Source organism: Leptonotus elevatus, chromosome 9 (assembly GCF_054856555.1).
Source record: "Leptonotus elevatus isolate MCC_2025b chromosome 9, RoL_Lele_1.0, whole genome shotgun sequence".
NCBI classification, from domain to species: domain Eukaryota; kingdom Metazoa; phylum Chordata; class Actinopteri; order Syngnathiformes; family Syngnathidae; genus Leptonotus; species Leptonotus elevatus.
The window spans coordinates 11,857,251-11,875,373 of NC_141247.1; the positions used below are offsets into that span (position 1 = coordinate 11,857,251).

At 39.6% G+C, this 18,123-nt stretch overlaps 1 protein-coding gene across 1 annotated transcript in view; it reads right to left on the reverse strand.

The window, feature by feature from the left end:
• mid2 (midline 2) overlaps window positions 1-18,123 on the reverse strand; it is a 113,484-nt gene that overhangs the window by 77,914 nt on the left and 17,447 nt on the right. The gene's annotated exons all lie outside the window — the stretch shown is intronic.

Below are 18,123 nucleotides of genomic sequence, written 5' to 3' on the forward strand. Positions count from 1 at the left end.
GAGAGAGAGAGAGAGAGAGAGAGCGAGAGAGAGAAAAGAGTGTAGACTGTAGAGTTTGCAGTAGCTCCGCCCACCAAAGGCTATCAGTCCACATACATAAAGCGGTAGATAGGAGCCACGTTACACCAGGTTAAATTGCATGTGCTTTGTTGCCCATGGGCCACACTTTAATTTGGCTTCATGACAAGTGCTGGGCAATTCATCAGGTAGACCTACACAACTGGGTAACTGGGTGCTGGGTATGGGTGGGATGGTACAGGGAACCCGCTTACAATTCAAATCTGTTTTTGGGCCACAGATCAGTACATTTTTGGTATGTATTTTGAGCATAAAGAGATAATTTTTTTCACTCTTTGTTATATTATTCTTGCTTGTTAGCATACATTGCAGTATGTAGTGTAATAAATAATGTTATTTAACACGTGGGTGGTATTTTATTTTGAAATATCAACCATAAAATAAATAAAATAAAAACGGGTCACAATACCACCTTAAAGGCAGCATAACGGATGAAATTAGATGTTTGCAGTTCCAATGTACAGGTCCATGCATGCTTAGACGTGTCTGGTTTAATCTTTGAGACAAGCATATTGCTACTGGCAGGATTATTCCTTGACGTATAATCCGTATAAGAATTATAACATAAAACAATTTAAACAAAGTGACCAAACCACAGATCGTCCTCCACAGAACGGCTGCAAATCTTCAAATCAATCAATGCTATTCTATTTTCTTGTGTTTATTTCAAGTGGTGCGATAGGTGTGCTTAAAAGTATTCTAAATAGACAACTGTTCAGTTGGTGTTAACTTTTGGAGTCACTCGCCTGTTGCGTGTTCAGCAAGTACCAGGATACGAACACAGGAGAAGCTTGGTCATTTTGCTTGTATTCAAATTTGCGCTGAACAATGTGAGTTGCAACAAAAAGGCACACCTGAAAAGCTGAGAAGGAAAAGATGTGTGTGCACATTTTTTTTTGTCCATGTAATATATTCCAGTGCAGTACATGGTACACTGAGCATCAGTATTCATACCACAATGCAACGTAAATAGCCGAAAACCTCACTTATTCACCTGCTGCCAGGGGTCAGATAACAAGGTCACCAGGCAGAGCCTTTTAGAATCTATTAATGCAGTTTTCCAGGTTTCATGATAGAATTAATTAAATCCAACAAACAACCTTAGTTTTCTCTGTGGAGAATGATGCAATTCTGGGTAATAAAAGAGACTTTAAAGAGAAGAAATCCAGTGCAAATGCAAAAAGGCCTGAAGGCAGTAATTACAATAATCACAGATATGAATGTGGGGGAAAGCGATTCATAATTTTTGCAACATTTAAGGCTTTAATTGCTGGATTAATTGGATAAGTCTGATTTTATGTGGCAGGCAATACCTGTGTTAAATTGTGTTTGTGTGTGTTTATGGACTTCTAAGCAAGAGATAGCTCAATTCTGTATTGCCCTTCACATTTGCATATCCCATAATTCCATGATTGTCGTATACTCCGTATATACAGATAATGGGTATTAATTAAACAACATGAATATACTTAGTTGGTGCATTGCATTTACAGCACATCAAAAGGAACATCCTGTAAACAAATGGCAATCACAACGGGCTATTAATTATTTTTCCTACTAAAATGCTGAGTAGTACTCCAGAATACAATTCTGTGACAATCCAGTTTTGGACTGGACTATTTTAGTGGAGGTTTGCAGCCATCGGAATCTTGAGGGAATATTCTGGCCTGGTGGATTTTCCACAGAACCTGAAGCACCTGCAGAGTTATGAAGGTGCGCTGAGCATTCCTTCCAGAGGCAATGCGGTTTTATGGATTGTAAAAAGCAAGTTGAAAGGAAGAGCGGCAAAATCACTTCACACTGTTGCCCGTCTCAAGATTCCATGAACGCTCATGCCAAATACCGGACATTTCTCCCTTATCAAAAACAGCAGCCTGTTAACCACAATGTTCCAGTGAAATGTCTTGTGGATTTATGTTATATCTCAACAAGACTTTTAAACAATGTGCAGATCTTGTCTTTAGCTGTGAAGAGGGAGGCAAGGTGTGGCCAGACAAGTAGGTGTGTGTGGTGGTGAGTGTCCTCAAGCAACACTACTAAAACATCTGTCTTACTTATTTCAGCACGTGGCTGTATAGACAATGGATGGATGGATATATTTACATTGTGGATTTTTACAAATTAATATCGGCTTTAAATAACGGTTATTGGCCTCCTTGACTACTAATAATCTGTATCGGCCCTGTCTTTCCCTAATTATAATGTAGCCGATCAACTTTTTTTGCTAGCTAGCAACAACATAATGTTTAATCAAAAAAGCACCCGTTGAAACAGGTTCGCCCAACCTTAGTCTTGCAAACTTGGACAGTTAATATTGGTCTGTACAAACTTCGGCAACTTCAGCCTCTGTAAATTCAACACTTAATAATGTTTGTTTACCCTGGGACTGTGCAAGTTAACGCTGGGCCGCAGCTGACAATGATTTAGCAGACACATTAGCCACTGGGATGCACCTTAAATAAAAGTGGAGTAATGCCCTGTGTTCAGCAGGCACAGGCAAATCAACAACTAATAAAACCTGAAATACAGTCAGAGGAAGGGCAGTCAACTGAAGTTTGCTGCTGTGCCATCAGTATTGCGTTAACTCTTGCACTGCCGTGCCTGCTGTCATAAAACTCGCCTCACTTCCAGCATCTCCCGCAAGTGGTGTGTAGAGCTGTTATGGTGGCAAGGACAAAGTCATCCATCTTGTAGATAGATTAATACATTCCAAATCAATCCCATGCCAGTTGTCTAACTCAAATATCACAACAATCAAGTTGTTGCTATTCTGTAAACAGTCCGGAGTGAGAGGTGTGATGAATTGTTGCAATGGGACACAGATATGGTGACAGAATGAGAGCAGGCTGGACCACTGAGGAGGTTGTTGACAATAAACAAAGTGGCCTCTAGAGACTGGACCTTATACTGTTCCCCAACCACCGAGAGGCCATAGAGATCCATTTCACATTAAATTACAGTCGTCACCACCACCTGCACTGTTGTCCACCAAGAACACATACATTGATGCATGCTTACAGTCCATGACAAATGACCGTTGCAAGTGTTGAGAGGAAATACATCATGTCTTCCTATTTCTACCTCCCACCTCTCAAGCAACAGCTCATCTAGCGTGCATTGTGTAGCACAGCAATGGCCAATCAATAGACGGTATGCGTTCTTTTCAGAACATCTGAGCACAAATAAGTAATTGATCCAATCTTCTGCTCCACTATTCTAGTCTGTTCATCATGACTCTCTTTCAACTGTATTGAGAGTAGAGTGTCATAATAGTAAAATCTGTTGATTTTTTTTCTAATCCATTTCCATAGTTGTCCGTGAGGGCAAGGTAACTTCATCTATATAACACTTTTTATATACAGGGAAACTCAATAGCTTACAACTATTATATACGGCTTACTTATAGCTTGCTCCCGGCTGTTTTACTGGATTTTGACTGATTTTTCAAGGCCCACATAATATTGTGTTCTATTGCTATAAAAAAAAATGGAACCTACCCAAAAAAAAAAATTGGAGTCTATTCTTTCATCAGGAAAAAAATTGCAGTTGTTTCTGTTTCAATTTTGCAGCAGTTTCTTAATTATTCACAAACACGTTTAAAACACTGAGAAAAAGAGCTTGTTGCAACATGGCTGATCTCTTATACTCTGCTGCCACCTGCTGGCCGTTTTTTTTGGGCAATAACTACCATTGTTTTAAGCGACCTATTCAGGTCAGAAGCTGCATTAAAGCCTTCTGTATGCTCTAGCACAGGGGTGCTCAAGTTCGGTCCTCAAGAGCCCCTATCCAGCCTGTTGTCCATGTTTCCCTCCTGTAACACAGCTGAATCTAATGATCAGCTAATCAGCTAGCTTTGCAGAAGCCTGATAACGATCCTGGATCATGAGTCAGGTGTGTTAGTGGAGAGAAACATGGAAAACAAGCTGGATAGGAGCTCTCGAGGACCGTACTTGAGCACCCCTGCTCTAGCATTAAAAAACAACAAAATGTATTCATATGTTTTTGGGACCATGGCAATATTTAAAATAGAATGTGTTCACACGTTTATGGGAGCAAATGAGTTAAAATGAATAAAACAAAACAAAACAAAATAACATTTAAGCACATTTGCAACCAAAACATTTGACATTTTATATCAAAGGAAAGAACTAAAAAGTAGATTTCTGAAATTGCTAAAAGACTGTAGCGTGAAATTAATTATGAAAATGGTTAAAGGACCTAAATAAAAAGGGGGGGGGGGCATAGTTTTTAATCAGGATTTAAAAGCATCTATACTTGGGGGGGCTGACTTCACTTCTTTTGGCAACTTATTCTATTTTTGTGTAGCATTCCAGCAAAATGCTGCTTCACCATGTTTATTTTGAAACCTGGGCTCCGCTAATTGACCTGAATCTGCAAACTTCTTCCCCCTAGTGAGTTTACAGTATATTCAATTAGCATTTATTTAATGTATGCAGGACCCAAACCATTTCATGATTTAGTCGCATAGTTTTAAAATCTATTCTAACGTAAAGCTGACTGGGAGCCATTGTAAAGTCTTTAGGACTGCAGTAATGTGTTCTGATCTCTTAGTTCTGATCAGAACCCGCGCTGCAGCATTGGGAATCAGCTACAGCTGTTTGATGCTCGTTTGAGTATCAAAACAGAGCAGCCAAAGAGGATCATGTTTTTATGTTTTGTTTTGGGACACTGACCGAACTTGTTCCATTTCCCATAACATGCCGGCACAATTAATATAAGAAAATGACCATCAATGGGTCGTGTATTTCTGTTTCACTTCTTGTTGTCGTGACTTCCTTTAACCCACGAAAGAATGAAAACATTCCATGACCTTTAAATTGTGCATGCTTATGCGTGCATGTGACTGTATGCAGTTGTACATTTTGCGCGCCGAGCCGAGGCATGGCAGAGACCTTCTTTTCATTATTACCTCGTTCCCCCTCCGGCTTAAACAAACGACAGCCTGGAGCCAAGCTCGATGTCCTTGATGGACGCTAACCAGGTATTACATTTGTTGTTACTGGCTGAAAATTGAAATCTCATTGATAACAGTAAAAATGAAAACATAATACATCCGGACAGGACAAATAACTGTTTCTTAACTGAAACAAGATACTGACAGTAAACAAAGGCGTTTTTCTTTTGAAATTTGCACGATAATCTCTTTATGTGGGTTTAGACACTGCATGTAGTAAAATATGCACCTACTTGGATCCCTGCCACATAAGCTATTTTATATCAAATAATAATTCTTTTATTTTCCTAACAAAACCAAGAAAGTTGTAAAAAAGGGTTTGTAAACGTCACTCACTTAACAGGCACACAAACAAAATCATACATTATGACATGGGAAGCTATTCCCGAGTGATAGGTTGAAACATGGCACGAGGCAGACGCAGTCCCAGACGAGCATTACACCCCAACGTCTCATGACAACAAACTAATCGGCCCGAGTTCACATGACAAGCTATGGCTTTTGACGTGTCGAGAGCCTTTAAAAGGAATCCGGAATCAAACACTCCTTTGAAAACTTGTTTCCGTAACACTGCGTTCATATTATCTGCTCGAGTAGCGACTCGGCTTGGGAGCATGCTCCTTGCTGTCAGCTGTCATAAACTGTTGGCTCGCACGAGCTGCTTTCATGATCCAGTCACGCAGCAAGATACGTTCTGGTTTCACCGCAAAGCCTGCTTGAACTAGCGCATATCACAATTAACGGTTGGTTTTAGGCTCTGGAGTGTGACATTTGGCTTACCGGTAATTTATTTTTGATCAGAAGCAGAAGATTTTTATTTCTGTTCTAAGTGGAAACGCTTTGTGTTAGGAGAGAAAAAAAATATTTGTCTATATTCCTGCATCCATTATCTTATACTTTAGCTTGGTAATATTGGAATACATTTTACGTCACTATTATTACATTCCTTGTCTCCTCATATTTACAACATATATTATTGCTTTTGGTCAGATGGTGTAGGTTGTAAACTAACTGATGGCAGATAGATGGAGACATTCAACCTTCAGGCTGTAAATCGGAGCATATGTGGTGACCGCCAGCAACACTTAGGGACCTGCTGTATCTAATATCCAGTGCAACAACTGTGGGTAGGATGGATAGGGTCAAAATGGTATTGAGAAATCTTTGTTTTTGTCATCATGTAGTGACATTATTAGCAAATATTGAGTAATGAGTTTCATGTTATTGATTTTAGCATTTGTACAATTTTATTATATCACATTTATATTTTAAAAACTATTAGTAACACGGCTGCACCCCAATCCCCAGAAATGGTACATGTCAATCATACGGGATTTCTCTGTAAGCTCCTGTAATTAAATTTACCGAGTGAGTTTCCTCTATGGGTTCGCAGACGAAACCTGAGATTCTTATGCGTTTGGTTGCTTTAGTTTAGTCTCAACAGTAGGATTTCTTTCCATTTAGAATGGTCCAGTGTATAGAAATTCAGGAGTTCTGCAGCACTCAGAACATCCGGTGGCAAAAAGGAGGCTGCACTTAAAGACTGTTTTGTTCGGGCATAGTGCAAGTGTACTACATAAACTCACACTCAAAAACATCTTGCAATTGCAAATGTTGTCCACACTAAAAGGTCATCAACTACACCAACACATGGCTTGAATTATAATTTTTTTCTTTGTGAAGCAGTTTTGCAAATCAATGACTTTATTTGAAGAGCAAATTTCTAATTTTGTGAAGCTTTTTTTCCCTTCTTCTCCTTTTTTTTGCAGGTTTATTCCAGGGATTTGAAGCATTGGCTTAATTAAACAATAAACAATGAGTTTTAGTGTTTTCTCTAGGATTGTTTTCAACTTTAGTTTGCAAAAAATTGGTAGATTTTTTATTTTTCACGTCGTGCATGGAATGGCGGGGCTAAGGCTGGGCGATATAAACGGTTTATTCAATATAAGGTATACATTTTGCCGAAGGTAGAGATTTTGACTCATGTTGATAATGTCAAACACTGTAAAGTTGACCGCATTTCTGGTAAATTGGTCGCAGTGTCGAGCCCTGCCGTATGGTCGTCTTTTTCACCATCCATCCGGTGTAACACTGCGTAGCTGCACGCCTCTCCAGCCCCCAACTGCTTCAATTGGAAATTTGAAGGAGCGGCGGTTACGATTTAGAAATGGCGAGACACCGCCGCTGAATGACTAGAACGGAAACACTCAGTTCTCAATCTTTTCTTTTTATATAATCAACAGTTTTTATTTATTTAAATCACACTGAGAAAAAAAAGAAAAAAGATAAGATCAACTCATATAATTCTGAGAACATTTATTGCGCAGGCCTAAAAAGTAAAAACAAACAAACAAACCCAGGACTGTATTGGGAAAACAAAGAAAACAATATTGATACTGAAAATATTTTAAACCATATTGAATGAATGAATAATATACCTTTAACCTTCTGGCGTAGCATAATTCATTTCTGGTTTCCAATTGAGTTTAGTGTCCAGAGTCCAGACATGTATCAATTAGCCTGCTATTTTACTATTTAAAATGGGATTTTCCACTTTAATGCAGTTCCAGCCAGACGTCTGTGAAAAGTGGACTCGATCACCCAAGATCTAAATTTCTGTGTTAAACGCGCTAGCAGTGTCAATATTAAATTAGCTTAGCATTTAGCATGGCTTGTGGCTTTTTCGTTGCCACAGATGGCATGATTACTGACTTAGGAGCAACTCCACAACGGGTTTAGCCGCATTGCTAGCCAGCCGAAACGTCTTGCTAGCTAGCTGGTGCAGAATAAGTAGCAATGTGCTTCCCTGGACCAGGTGCTTGTGTGTGTGTATAGTACTGCACTCATGTCTACTTGATGATAAGGACATAAGCCTCCTATGTACACTACCTCTCTATAGACATGAGTGATGAACATGCTTCTTTTTGGGTCCGTCTTGAAGGTTAATTATCACTTTTGCTATTTGGCGCAAAATACTAATTTTACCTCACAAGCTGTGACGCAAAACTGCTCATTTGGAACCTTGCCAGCAGGACTGCAGCACATCTCAAGCTGAACAAGGAGGCTGACAGATGAGTCAAGTGCAAAACCTAAAGCGGTCAATTTGATCCGACATGCTACAACCAACTGAACGTTAATGCAACGTGCGAAGCACCACATATTTCGTTAACAGAACATATCTTCCCCACATGCATGTAACACCTGTGCTGCAACACAAGCAGAAACAACCAGAGGGAGGGAGTAACTTGAGACATGAAAAGCGCAAACCAGGAGAAGAGAAATGTGGGTCAGACGAAGAGACAGGAAAAGCTCAATGCAAATCAGAATGTGTAAACATGTACAGGCCTAATCTCATTATCCCCCATTCTCCCGAGCCTGTGATCAGATGCTCGATTGAAGCTGGAGAAGAGGGAGGAAAGGGGAAAGAGCGGCAGCAGGAGGAGGAGGAATGGAAAATATGAGAGGCATGAAAAGATTCCGAGATTCTGAGTGTCTGAGTTCAACACTTTAAGAGATAAAATAAAGCACAGACACATGGAAATTTTCAGACTGTACAACATTCTTAACACAGCTAATTCAAGTCTGCATGCACATTGCTGGGCATTAGTTAAGATCATGTCACCAAGCCCCCCCCCAAAAGTGCTTAGTAGATTTGAACTACATTACCAACACCAAGAAAAAAGTTAAGTGATTTTCTTTATCAGCCCAACTCCTTCATTATATCCCGGTTTACCCAATTGGACAACAGAGCTCTTCATCAGGCAGATGTCAGCCATGTGTCAGAAACCAGGACAGTGTGGATTTGATTTGTTTTTGGCCTGCCTGAGTTTCTCGTAATCACCAACTGTCAGCTGTTTTACTATCTAATATTTCATGTTACTGCAACATCCCAAGGCTGAATCCCCCAGCTCCGGGAAACAGTACTTAACCTAGCTAGTTGACACATCATATACATGCTGGTGCCCCATGGAGCCACGCGATCTATCAAAGAAAGGTATCTGCAAGAGTCATTATAGCAGTTTGCATTCATGAGATAAAAGACCTTTTAATCCAACCATTTCATCAATTTTCTCAACAAAATTAATATATGCACATTGCAAGACATATTTACAGAACAGGGAGACTTATATGCGACCTGACTTGTCTAAACATGACATTCTGATTAATATTACATTAGTGGAATAAGAGTTATGAAACAAAATCCATTTTTGTCCATTTCAGGGAGCGGCCATTTTGCCACTTGCTGTCGACTGAAGATGACATCATTGTTGCTCAGGGCTCAGGCAACGGCCAATCACAGCTCACCTGTTTTCTGAAGCTGAGCTGTGATTGGTTGTTACCTGAGACCTGAAATGGACAAAAATGGCTGGATTTTGCTTCATAACTCTTATTGCACTGATGTAATATTAATCAGAATGTCATGTTTAGACAAGTCAGGTCACATTTAAGTCTCCCTGTGCTGTAAATATGTCTTGCAACGTGCATATGTTAATTTTAATGACAAAATAGATGAAATGGTTGGATTAAAAGGTCTTTTATCTCATGAATGCAAACTACTATAACAACCAATCACAGTTCAGCTTCAGAAAACAGGTGAGCTGTGATTGGTCGTTGCCTGAGCCCTGAGCAACATTGATGTCATCTTCAGTCAACAGCAAGTAGCAAAATGGCCGCCCCCTGAGAAGGATAAAAATAGCTGGATTTTGCTGCTTAATTTATATTCCACTAACACAATACTAACCAGAATATTGTATTTTGACCAGTGGGGCTGCATAGAACATATTATTGTTTGGGGGGAAAAATGGGTTGACTTCCCCTTTGAGTGAGGGGAAAAATGCATTGGCTTTAAGAAATTAGTCATGACAGTTTACTATGCAATTTATCCATCTGAAAGACGATAACAGCATATATTGCTTGCCCTGTACAGTCACCAACCACTTCATTAAGCACGGTTTAATGAGCTGAGCTCCAACAGAAACACCTGCCTTTACAAAGATAGTAAAGCCTAATTTTGAGTGGCACTGTCAGAGAATTTTTAATTTCATTCTACAGCAATGCAAAAGTGTAGGCAGCATTTTTTTTCTTCCAATTATTGGATCATAATAAGAGCGTTCATGTGTTTCTACTGTTCTGGCTGGTGAGGGTTTCTGCATGTGTAGAAGGGAGTAGCTAGAACTGGCCCAGCTGAGTGAATATACATGATGCAATACATGTTGATTTTGGGAAGAGAGTCTGAATTTTATCCCTAGATAGAAAGATCTGTAGAATTTGTGGAAGGCACAAGATGTTACGTTGTCAAGTGAGACCTCTGCTTGACTTGATACATCAAATGATGTGGACTTTCCAAATCTGTTTCAAGTCTCCTGGTGGCCTCTCGTCTGGATGTATAAAGTCATAAGAAAAAGGAGGGAAATGCAAGATTCTTTGGTCACTGTGAGAGACTTCCACATCAGGAACAAGGCACCCAGAACAATTCTTTTTAGTTTGCCATCGCTGTCGTTATCTGCATTATGTCCGCCCCTCGGTCTCCTCCCTGCCCTCCACTCTTCCTCTCCTCTCCATCTGCCTGGCAGTGCCTATGAAGAGCAGCTCAGGTAGAGCAGAAGGTACTTTTGAACAAGCTCCTGCTGCAAGCCTTTCATCTCGCGCAGTACGTGGCCAAGGGAGGCTTGCAGGCTACCTGAGCTGTCAGAAGCCATACGCCGCAGACAGGTGGAAGAAAGAGACAGCAGGAGCACAAGAGGAAAGCAAAGGGGACGAAGTCCAATAAGTGTGACCGAAAATTATTATTTTTCATTTCCCTCAAAAAGGGAGGGGTCAATTTTAAACAGTCTAACTTTGGCAGGGCAGACCATTGAAAGAGCGGAACCTCTAAGGCTGATGAATACATTACATTCAGTGACACTGGCTGACTTTCAATTGGTTGGCATTTCCAAATTATTTAACATTTTTTCCGCATAGGAAATGGGGAGCTTCAAATGCATTAGTATTTCTGGTTGTCTCCTGTTAATGTTAATGTCCTATTAATGTTAAATTACTCAAGACAGATAGTGGAAGTATGACATTCCTTTTGTATCTACCCTGACAGTTAACAAGGGTAAAGAAAGTCTTGCTATTGTATATGCAGCTATCTCAAATGTCCTTTAAAACCAGTGCTTTTAGAAATACTGTGTATGAGCTTCAACTTGGTCTTTGTAAATTTTCAGTCATCCGGATCAAGTTATGAAAGTGGAATTGAGGCAACTGGACTCTTCTTGGATGTTGAAGATATTTCACCTTTAATCTTAAAAATAAGGGTTTGTTAGCCATTGAGTTGGCAAAAGTTCCACAGGGAAAGAATAACTTTAAACAAATAATAATACAGTGCATTAACATGTCAAAAGACAAAAGGTAAGCAGAGCTGCCGTGTTAGCACCGATTAGTGTTAGCTAACACTGTAAAGTAGCTCAGTCATCAAAATTGAAGAAGCAACTGGATTAAAAGTGAGATATCAACAACCAAGAAGAGTTCCGCCTTAATTTAACGCTTGAGAAGTTGATTGTTGAAGTTCAAGTTGAACCCAGACATCCTGGTTGAACCCAGAAGACTTGGGTTGAATCTCATATAAAGTCAATAGAAAACACAGCAGCAAGTTTTTAAATGGAGTGCTTATACTTCTGAGTGTCTCAAACCTTGCTCTCTCCAGCTTTTACACTTCTTTTAGTGTTGCACACATAATCTAGATCACCCCACCGGCAGTGGCTGTCGCCATAAAGGCCTCCAAATTTGACAAATGGGTTCTCCTCACTCTTGTCACCTACCTGTGCAAATGGTGCATGTGGGAGTCATGAAGGAATGCTGCAAGGCAGGTCTGTCTTTAGTCAAAATGCCACAAATGACAACAGACACATTGCTCATTACATTGTCACACTGTGTTTAAAGGAGGACAAAATGTTATTTGCCCCAAACATGGCCAGCCATGTCAACAAATTGTAAAAAGGGAAGGTCAGCCCTGTTCCTGAATGTACCGGTGCATAAGACTGTTTGCCTTCTTTGTAAGTTCTGTTTCTCTCACATTTTCCTTAATAATTTTTTTTTTATAGTAATATGTTCTATGTGCCCCCACTAGTCTAAACACAGTATTCTGATTAACATTGCATTTGTGGATTATGAGCTAAACCGCAAAATCTAACCGTTTTTATCCATCTCAGGGGGCCGCCATTTTGCAACTTGCGGTCGAATGAATATGACATCACATGCTCAGCGCTCAGGTAACGACCAATCACGGCTCACATGTTTTCTGGGACTGGTCATGTGACGGTTGTTCCCTGAGCCCTTAAGCAAGTGGTGTCCAAGCTACAGCCCGGGGGTTATTTGCGGCCCGCTGTCCATTTTCTAGTGGCCCTACACAAATACAAAAAACTTGACACAGTCTGCTTTTCTAGCTATGCAAAGAAACTATTTAAAACTAAAATAGAAATATGTATCTTTGTAATTTAATTAAGGTCCTCAAGTAAACACTACTTTATACATTTTCATTTTATTACCAATTATTCTTCCTTTGATTCTGAATGTGGAGATTGGCTCAGGGCTGGGCAGATCTATTCTAGTAGGATAAAGGGGTGTGGGCCACCCCCAAATCATGAAAATACCAAACTGTTTGTCTTGTTTAAAAAATCATAATTGATTGACTTATTATGACTCATTAGTTTTAGCTTGTTTAATAAAGTCAGATCATGTCAAAGTGGCCCTGGCATCCTTCGATTACAGTATTCCGTATGCGGCCCTCAAAGAAAAAGTTTGGACACCCCTGCCTTAAGCGCTGTGATGTCATTTTCAGTCTGGGACAGGATGACAGCTGTCTTGCTGCATGAGAAAATCCGCCCCTAAAACAAGCTGATTTCACATTTTAATGAAAGCGCCCCACAGATTTTGTTTTAAATTGAGAAAAATATGTCTGCGGTAATTAACATGTCAGAGCAGTGGTATAGAACTGTATTGCACAGGGTCTTAAGCAGTCACCATGCTACATTCACAAAAGCAAATCTTGAAGCAGGATACTTATACCTAGGAGGACGTTAAATTCTACATATAGGATAAGCACACTTCATCTCCACAGGCCAACAAGTGCTGATGCACCCATATCTGAGAGGACTTGCAGCTGCTGCTAACTGAATCAAACATGAGTTATCTCTGATTGCAAATAATGCACTGCCTGCACACTACTCTCTTCCCACAGGGGAACTGAATTTAATTGAAGTAGCACTTCCTCTTAAAATAAAGTTCATGAGGATGTATTGGCATACATGATCAAAAAGGTACTGTTGGAGCAGTAGGAACTGAGAGATGTCTGGGATGCAGAGAAAGGGAAAATCCCGGGGAAGAATCCGGCATAGCTTTGCTAAAAATAGAGCATGGAGTGGATGGAGGGAAGGAAGGAGGGGCCGTATAGTACCTGTGGGCTTAGAGGCAGCCCAGTTAGCAGTGAGCAATACCAACGTGGACACAAAAGACCTGAGCCTTATAGTCACAAATCGATACCATCAGAAGTTTCTATCCTTCTACATTTCATCCTGTGAGACTTTGGATTTCAGCAACAGATGTTTCTAAATTGAATGTCAATTTAGTTCAAAGATGTGTGTTCAACTTGAGTTTCTGAACATCTCTGATGTCACTCAACAACAGCGACCCCATTAAGACACAGACCGTGAATGGCAAAATATGATTTACAAGATTATAAACATATCTATTTGTATTTATTATTACATTAATTTAGTTATTCAACATAACAACGTGATTTGTACTGACTGCGTGTAATTAGGCCTATGCCGCTGCCTCCCTACATTAAGTTATTTGGTGAAATGTATGAAATGCTAATAAGAGAAGATATTCCTGTATATAAATAAAGCAAAGTATAAAGTAAGCTTAAAAAAGAAGGTCAAAATATGTTTTGAGCAACCCCGCAAAAACCAAACAAATTTAGCAGAATCAGCCATCTTGGTTGTTTACATTTTGAGGTCACAACTGGAACAATACAAGTGGGATAAAACCGACTGCTCACGTTCCTTGAATGCAGCATAACACTACACTACAAACAAACGTCTCAATTTTTCATGTCTTGCCTCCAAGTTATTCTTACAGCTACTGCAAGTTTTTTGTTGTTGTTCCAAACCACTTTATAAAATATAGAATGGCACAGCGTTTTTATGTAGCCGCCAGACATCTCGGGTTAATCGGAACAGTCGCGGGTTTTGAGCCTTGTGTGGCGAGTCCCGTTGGATTTCACCAGCCCGCTGTCACACAGGCCCCATCCCAGCAACACTTTTTTTTTTTGTCCAGTTAGCAAGCCGATTATTTGGGCCATGAGCATGACAATCACACAGTTGTCATAGCGGTTCATATGATAAACTAATTAAAAAGGATTTTAACTGTTGAATCACTATCAGGTGCGTTTTTGTCATACCGGAACTAGAACTACTTCCCTTTTCGTGTATAAGAATCATGGGAAATGTAGTCCTACTAGTCTAACGCTGCAGTCTCCGGTCAGACCGAACCCAAGCTGAGCTTCTCTGGTGGAATAATACCAATGTTAGAATGACAATGCGGTCCCGGCACAAGGTAAACAGCACAGCTAGATTCCAGTAGCTGCCAGGACGAAGCAAAGGCGGTTGGATGATAGTGAGCGCATTGACTTATTTACAGCTGTTGAACTGTCAAACAAGATAGATTAAGCATTAGCTAAATTAATAACAAAACTAGGTTGGCTAGCAATTATTTTTTCTAAATAGTTCTTTCCATATTTACAGCGAAATTCTAGTGTCCCGTTTTTTTTTTATTATGAAAATCTGATCCCCGTGTTTTTATTTTAAAAAACAAAAACAAAAAAACAGAAGATGCTAAAGGTAAAGTGTGAACATAAATTGTGGCACACAACCCTATGAGAGATGTCAGGGCTTGTCCACCAATATTATAAATCACTAATATAACCGATTCATGATCCAACACTATTCTCCATGTCATAAGCTAGCGTCAAACTACATGACCTTGTTTGGTAGCTGTCTTTAAGCTGTAAAAAATTTTTTAAAAAAAATCTGCATTTTTCACATATCAAGTGTAAGTGGGAAGGTGGGGATCTGAGTCCGTCTTAACACTTGTGGACTAACAACCCGCAAATAGATAAAAGGCGTCTGACCACAAACTGGCTTGTCAGAAACTTTGTGATGAAGGTTGTAGCTGCTTGGGAATTATTTGGCCCTGATCCTGTGAAACGAACACCTCCACATTTTTACCAATTTATTCATTGAGTACAACATGAAGCTCAAACAGCTCAACACCCATAAAGCCTTTACAGGATTTGAGGAATACATCTGAAATAAGCATAGCAAACGGAGCTCATGAGTCAGCCTACAGCCTGCTTACAACTGTCTATTTATAGTTTAAGCTTGATTTATCCATGAAAAATTTGTTGCACCCTCTCTTTTCCAGCACTCCAAACCACCGTTTCCTGACTGGAACAATCCACGTCCACCCAGTACAACCACTGCCGTTTACTGGCCTACTGAACCACAGTACAAATTGCCCCATGATAGTAGACACTCACTTAGCCAAGCCACAGTCTTCTACAGTAGCTCATCTCAAGGAGATTGTGACCACTAGCCGCTCGCAAGCCTACACTATTTAATACTTTGCAACTATAATCATGTTTGCTTCCAACACCACATCCACCTTGGCCAAACTGGAAAATCACTTCTCTTATTGGCCATCTAAACTAAAGTATGAACATGACAAAATGAGATGATGTTTGCAGTGTGCTGTAGACAAGCTAATGAGTTTGGAACACAGACGACAAGAGGGAAGACTGCTTTAATGTATTCAATTATCTTCCTTGAACCCAGGTAATGCTGGGGTCGGTCCGAGCTAAAGTACCTTGGAAATGAAATGTCAAAGCAAAACAGTGGCAATATTTCTCAAGATATATCTTTATTTTTGAGAGCTCGTTTATACTTAACAAATTCCTTCTGTTGACATTTTTAAGTATTTTTTTTTCATTGCTTTGAGAGCGGCCCTACAACTTCTTTTTAAATACAAATTCCAAAGTTTCTGTTGAAGCATATAGGTTTAAAGATTTTAAATCTTTGCCAACACAGTGTAACAGGATGACTCTTTTACGAGAGAGGGTGTGGGCTTGCTGTTCCAAAATTGTCTCAGCACACTCCCATCTATGCTCATTATCAACAACACAACGCAAAGGTATGGCTTTGTATCACTAGAAAGTCTATCGCACATCCCCTCTGCATGTGCTTCCTGTTCTGGTGAAACCTCGCACGTCAGCCATCCAAGGTTTTCCCATGATGCAAAATGCAAATGGCCTTTTCTCTAATGAGAACGATTGATCTGATTTCATTTAAAATTGGAGAAGAATAAAAATGTTTACCCTTTATGTTTCACGATGTACTATAGGGATGCCTAATTTGTTTAGTGACAATGTTTCTATAAAAAGATTTCTTTTATTTTTTATTTTCGAAAATTAGTATAGGGTTCACTCAGACGCTGGGCTAAGTCTACCATGCAAGCACAATTTAATGATGTGGATTATTTAGAGTCCTTGTATTTACTGTATTTCTATGATGCAGGCAGATGGCGGGTTTGTTGAGCTCTTGTATGTACAAGCGAAATGTGCAATCATCTCAAGCCCGCGACCATGTCTTCCAAACGTGCTTGAGGCAAGAGAAGTGTAGCGCGCCTGAGTCCAGTTGGGAGCGTTAAAAAGACCAAACAAACTAAACTTTAGATCTAGTGCCAAAGCCTTTTTACGGATTTGTTTTTCATGTGGAATCTCTTCTTTGAAATAGCTTTATTTGGAGGAACACATTTGGCTTTCTAAAGTATGGAAAAAGGTACTTTTCAACAAAATATTTCTTCTCTAAGCATAAAGCAGTTTTCTCTCTTGGTTTGTCAATAACAGATGCTACCTTTGGCATATAAAATCTGAACATGGTAACAGGATAATTAATGTTAAAAACTGATGAACTTGTTTAGTTTTTTTATGCCAATATTCACTCATTTTGAACGTGATGCCCGCAATATTCTAAAAGAGCTGGGACAGGGGCATGTTTACCACTGTATAACAATCTTTTCTTTTTAACAACACTCAAAACAAGCATTTTGGACCTACTAAACATTAGGGATGTAACGATATCCAAACATCACGGTATGATAAATATCACAATATGAACCCCCCGATACAATAATATCACGATGCGGAAAGGTTGGCGATATTGAAAAAGCTCACGATAATAATTTTTGTACATAATAACAAACTATCATGGTCTATCAGATAGACTACATAGGCTCTATGTAGCTCACAATGTTGTGTTTGACTGAAATGTGTTTTTGACAGTGATGTTGAAAAATATTAGCCGGTATGACTGATTTATAGAAGTGATAAATGCCACCGTGGCCAAAACATTCATAATTAAAATTAAACTGCACTAATAAAGGAAACCACCACAGGATGCTTGAACTGCACAAATGAAATACAACCTTGCCTTTTTAACAGATGTGCTGCTTTAAATATCGTGACATGACGACAACGATGTTATGGCAATTTTAATATTGGGATGTCACGATATTGCCGTTATCATTGCATACTTACTTAACATACAACTTCAGGAGCTCAACAGTCCGGGGTTTCTGTTAACACACTAAACTTAGTGGTCATTTCCCTCTGAGAATATCGTGTTTGAAGGTTTGCATTGTTGAGATATTGTCGTTCAATCCTAAAAAACAATACTAATTGAATCTAACGGTCAAACACCTGTTGTGAATTTTGTCATTCAGCTCTTTGTTAGAGAACAGCTAGTCGAAAACGTAGACCACATCAAATTGACAAATTGATTGGGAGCGTTCCAAGTCCTCAGTCTTCCTGCCAGCATTTCCTCAAGCTTTGCTCTGTTCTCATTGTACCGTCTTCCTCTGCACCATCTAAATATTTCATACGGTGCCTGATGTTGTTTTAGGGATTCTTGACACTCTTTGATCACATTGGCTGTCAAGGATGTGTTGCTGGTGCAAAGTCAGCCATTGACAGG